This window comes from Diadema antillarum, unplaced genomic scaffold (assembly GCF_040938485.1).
Source record: "Diadema antillarum isolate AM-2024a unplaced genomic scaffold, OU_Dant_1.0 seq00002046_RagTag, whole genome shotgun sequence".
Taxonomy (NCBI): Eukaryota; Metazoa; Echinodermata; class Echinoidea; order Diadematoida; family Diadematidae; genus Diadema; species Diadema antillarum.
The window spans coordinates 36,245-42,251 of NW_027272696.1; the positions used below are offsets into that span (position 1 = coordinate 36,245).

Here is a 6,007-nt window from a genome sequence, read left to right on the forward strand (position 1 = left end):
AGTATTCATCAAATGAACAGTGTCCTTGAGAATCGTTGCAAAAGGGTTCTAAAACATTGGCTGTTTTCAAGTATGACACGTCTATTGTACGAATTCCTAGCTAGCCTGCTGAGCTGAACATGATTTCATTATACCATATAATCGAAAGAAAGAATGTAGGATTAAGAAACGATGTGCTTTAGATAAAAAAAAAAGATTAATTCGTCTTATTTTCTGGCAGTAGTGTTATTGCAAATGTGTGTCTTTAATGTCAGTTACATGCGAAACTAGCCAAGTGATACATTAATTACAACGCTTCTCTAAAGTTGAGATATTTTTGAAATTAAACTGCGTTTCACTCCAATGAAAACAAAACAACAACAACAACAACAACAAACATAACCGGAATACCATTGAGATCAAACTATTTGAGTTTGCTTGTTAAACGTCTTTAACATTTCACTTAAAATAGTACTAAGTAATGTTAAAAAGTATATAACAAACTTTGTTTCAAACACCGCAGAATAAAAAAGTATTTGTGCACAACGATAACTCATAGTGATCTGTCATGAATGACTAGACTATCCACAGAAACCATAAGAATATAATAGAAATTCCCAATTCATACCAATTTCATCGGGCACGCCTTGCCCTTCATACTGAATACAGACTTCAATATCAAACCTGCACGAGAAACAAAGAGAGGAAAATGTAATGGATGGAATGTATGGGAAAACTAGACAAAACACACACACACAAACACTATACATGTATTTTGTCTATCAAAGAGTGTTGAAAACGTTCTTCGAAGAATGGGGTAAGGGTTCCTCGTGAGGGCTCAAATTTGAAGTATTGGTGTCCTCAAATATTATGTGGATTGAGTGAATGCAGTAATATAAATGAATAGAAAACTTCAGTAAAGTTTGAAGAAAATCGGACACTTTCTTTTAAAAGTTATGAATTCTTAAGTTTCTTCTCTTGATGAAGATACTACATATCCGTGACATCACTGCAGAAAAACGATACAAAGAAATATAAAGAGAATTCTATAATTTTTTTTTTGAATGATAAAAGAGCAATACACCTTCTTCAGAAAGCAGGCGAATGATAACTCTTTCAACATATGTCAGTACTACAAGACACAAAAAAGAGCACTTTTCATTTCAATAATCCTTTGTTTCATCTTTTATGACTTTAAGTCAGTTATGGCCGAGATAAGTTATAGTGTTTTAAAACTTAATAGAGGCTTCCATTGGTTACTAGTATACCCTGCGGCTGGTACCCCTGAGAAAGTTTGAGAGTTTGTGGCGTCGACGTCCAGAGAAGAGTGGGAAAATGACAACTCTCCAACGGCCATCACAATCTGTCTGGTCCTGCAAGGGAAGATTTGAAAAAAAAAGGAAAAAGTAATAATCAAGCAATCAAGCCGACAATCATCAGTTTAGACACCTGTTCTCTTGATAGTATGTATCATGATTATGATGGTCTGAGTCACGATATTTAATTGTCTGTTTTTCAAAGTAATTATTTGAAATATTATGATGTATTATGTGTTTAGATGAATATGATATGTTTGACGTAGAATAATAAGTATCCCAGTGGGGAAAAAAGCAGACACACGTACTGACAAACAAACAGACAAACACATAAAAAAACGAACAAAGACACATTAATCCTTGTTGGAAATGATTGAGTTGTTTGTTTCCTTCTTCTTCATGCCAGAGGTGATAAGAAGACTAGTTGATTCTCGTTTGTTTGTTTGTTTGTTTGTGTGTTTGTTTGTTTGTTTGTTGTTTATTTGTTTGTTTGTTTGTTTGTTCAGGGGGAATTGTCGGATGAACAAAACATCCAAACAATAACGACAAATTCGTTGTGCTGTAAACCTGTAGGGCTTGTAATTAAAAATTCAGTCATGCTGTTTAGATATGTGTGAGCAAATTGGTTGGGTATATTTTTTTTTCTGGAAACATTATTTCTTCAGCATCCTTTTGCGAATGGTCACCAACTTATTTTCCCTATACTATGCATCTTGAATGAACTAATTTTATAAGGTATTGGTGTATGTTGGACAATATAGTACATGTTGTTCTGACAACTGGCGAGTTGATAATCTCTTCACTCACACCGACGAAGCAAAAGCAAGTTTCAATATCACATATTGATAAACTTACTGATTCAAAAGATTCAACAGGTCACGAAACTTTATTGCCATAGGACCGACAAACCAATACAACATTAGAATGTACGACCATAACATCCAGCCTCCCAGTTTTAAATTTGCCTCCACGTTCACAGGAATGATTACTGAAAAAATAAATCTCACTGATTATTGTTCTATGTAGTAAGGATGGCGAAATACTGTCATGCTAAATTTCACTGATCCTCTAAATGAATACATATAAACACCTAAGTTAGCTCACCGGTAAAGAATTACCCGTTGAGATCCATGAGCTCCAACGGCGAGGTCTAATTACACGAGTAGAAAAAACAACAACAACAGCAGCAATTAAAGAGAATTATATCGTCATTAATCATGAAATGTTATCATCAGTCATTTTTTAGTGTATTTCAATGCGTGTATGTACAATACGAATTCAAGGAAACTCTCACTAACTTAATGAAATTCAACTCTAAATCCTCGCGTTAATGTTTTTGGAACTACTCGGAGTAAAGTTGTTTATCAGTGTGTGTGTGTCCTTTGTCTCTTAAGACCCAGAGGTCGTTATCCCAGTCAGACAAACTGTATATTTATCAAGATCTCCTCCAGTTGTACGTTATAATATACTTTTAAATATATGTTTGTGTATACATGAAACAATATATGTGTGTTTCAAGTACTCTTTAGGTACTTATATCTATGTTTCTGTGTCATCGTTGTTAATTTGTCATAATCATTTCACTTCTATACAAGTGGAAAAAGGAAACAAACTGAATCTGAAACCGAAACCAATAGTTTACTTTGCAAGGTTGAACTACTAGAGCGCACAGTCCCGTACTCGGGAACGATTATCAAAGGCTTTTAATTATTGTTTGTGATTTTACTGTTCGCCTAACAGACCGCCGAGTTTCGGAAATATATACGTATATGTGTATCACGCATTATACATGATATATATATATATATATATATATATATATATATTGAAACAAGGAAGGAAAAACTGACAAGAAACAATTGTAATAATAAATAGTGAAAACTTTGAGCAAAGAAAATGGGTTTTCATCGGGATTCGAACCCGAGACCTCCGGATTACTAGACCGGTGCTCTACCGACTGAGCTATTGAAAGCCCTAGATCGGTGTTCGTCCCAAACCCTTAACTCTCTTTGCTCGTGTGGTCAGAAGCTATAGTGTGTGTATGTGTGCCACACACACACACACATTAACCTGACATTTTCTTTGCTCGAAGTTTTCGCTATATATATATATATATATATATATATATATATATATATATATATATATATTTCTTATCATGAATGAAACTCAATACCGGGATACGTGTTTCTGTCGACATCCATTCCAGCAGAGAGAGCGAACCCAAAGTACTTCAGTGGACGTTGAGTCTCTGACGGAGTCAGAATCTGGAAAACAAAGTTTAAAGGGATGGTATAGTATTGGTTGAGGTGAGGATTCAGCCTTTAACATTTTGTTAGATACTTAGAAACCACTTTATGAAATGTTAAAGAGCATACCATTTTAAGAGGTTTTCAAACTTTATTTGATGAAAATTGGTTTCGAAATGGCTGTCGAAATGGCAGTTTTTCCTTCCTTGTTTCAATATATATCCAAAAACAATGCAAGCAAAGCAAAGCGATCCTAACAGAAGGTTGGTCCCATCTTTTATTAGGATTGCTGTGTTTTGGATATCTCATGTTTTTCAAAACATTTTTTCCTCAAATAAACTTTGAATTCCTCTCAGAATTATATTCTCTTTCATATCTCATAAAAGATTTCTAATATTAAAAAAAATCCTCAGAAAAAAAAAATATGTTGTAAAACTGAAGTCCCGTCTCAATGGAAACTGTACCGTCCCTACGATAACATTATGATGACATTCTTTTCATCACTAAAAGCACATCATCTATGTAATCTTATTTCGGTTACGACATTTAAATACGCCATAGGGGATCCGCTTTGTCACGTTTGAAGCGACACTGGCAGTGACTGGCCGACCAAATACCGAGGGACCGGGATCTTGTGGAACTCCAGGGAAAACCCCGAACTTTCAGTATATGTTTGAAGTATTTTTGTTCTTAGAATTTAACAGACTTCAGCCCTACCTCAATCATCTCTCTGTTCTGATTCCCATGTCCAAAGTGCAAGAGAGTTTATCTAGGGTATTATTACGGCATGCAGTACATGCAAAGAAACTTGAATAATCAAGTACATCGCGGTTGTTGTGGCAAGTGAGACGAAAGTTCTTGGATGAGGAAAGAAGTAAGTGGGTCACTCATCTTTTTATTTCCTTTTTTTTTTCAAGTTGAAAAACGTACTGAAAAATGAAAGCTCGTATTTTTTCTCGTACTTCCTAGTAATTTACACCGGATGTAGCGTTCAGCAGCCGACTGACTTGCAAGTGAAACGAAAGTTAGCGGATAAGAAAACATGAAAATGAATCCGTGGATGAGATAGAGTGATTTCGTTTTTTATGTTTTCCGTAAGTGGCAGAATGTATACTCATTTTTATGGCGTAGACCCGACGATTTGCTCGAAATTGTTGATGGATTTCTTTGTAAAACAAATCTTTAAATTACTACCTTTTTTCTTGATGTTGCAAGGTCGTGTAAGGAGAAGTTGTTACCCCCATTGCGCGGCATTTTCTTTTAGACTGCCGTATCCCCCGCGTATCCCTCTACCATGATCATCCTCCCGATGCACAATCAATCAATGCTTCTCTTATCATTGAGTATAGGCCTACGGTTTTTCCCCTCAAGAAAGCTCATACGAAAGCAAGCTTGCAAACAACCACGGGATCAAATATTTAATGGATTAGGCAATAAGGATAATGTCTTGACATAGACAGATACCACTGCGACCAGGGAACTCGATCCCGGGACCTAAAGTTTGAGAGCCCGCGTAGTCTTATACATTCAGCCACAAGTCCTCCGCGATTTCTGATTTTATTTTTGTTCAATATTGGTTTTTCTGTTTGTGTATATCATTACAGTTTTGAAATTCAATACAGATTTTCGTCTCATTGACTATTTTTTTCCCTCTGAGGAGAGGATGAAACAAAAGAACTATTCATGTTGCTCACTTGCTTTGGTGTAAGGTCGATTGGAATATTCACGCCCGATCCATGGTAAATGAACACTTTTCCGTCCTGACCGTCACCACAGAAGGGCGCCCCTACGGCTAAATCTGAACAAGGAAGAAGAAGAAGAAGAAAAAAATAACACATCTGCAACAAGAAGCACAGCGATCATGAAAAGTCTACACACGATCGGATGAATCAGGATTTTAGCTTAAAGTCATCGCCGTAGGCCTATGTAATGTCGGTAAACCGTTTTGTTGATAGCATCGGGTGCTCAGATTATACCTGGTATCCGGACAGATGCCGGCAGGTGAAAATGATGATATCTTTGACGGCTTCCGTAGCGGCAGAACGTTGGGTGGTAGAAGGTTTAACGGTGCACCACGTATTCTTTCTTGGGTATGTATGGGGCCATCTAAAGGCAGGGCCTAACCAGCCCCGACGTTTCAGAGAGCATGTTCTTGCCGTGTTTTCAAGAGAATTAAAACAATCTCTTGAAAACGACAAGGACAGGTTCTCCAAAACGTCACCCAAGATGAAAATGAATATACTATACAACAACATGCATGTGATCTACGATGACGTGTACGTGTAGCCTGCTTTGACTAGCTTGTTAGTGTTCAGTATGAAAATACAAATAAATAGATGGTCTGTTAAATTGATTTCACTCAATTTATTAAATTTCCTTTGATCACTGGAGGTTGGTAATAATTACCATTGAAGCCGTCTTGGTTAATGTCTCCGAGCGCTGCTAGCGAGTAGCCAAAGCGGC

The 6,007-nt window shown here is 36.5% G+C and overlaps 1 non-coding gene across 1 annotated transcript; it reads right to left on the reverse strand.

The window, feature by feature from the left end:
• Nucleotides 1-3,194: 3,194 nt before the first annotated feature.
• On the reverse strand, nucleotides 3,195-3,268 carry Trnat-agu (transfer RNA threonine (anticodon AGU)). Its single transcript has one exon. It is a non-coding gene; the product is annotated as a tRNA-Thr (tRNA).
• Between the last annotated feature and the right edge of the window lie 2,739 nt (nucleotides 3,269-6,007).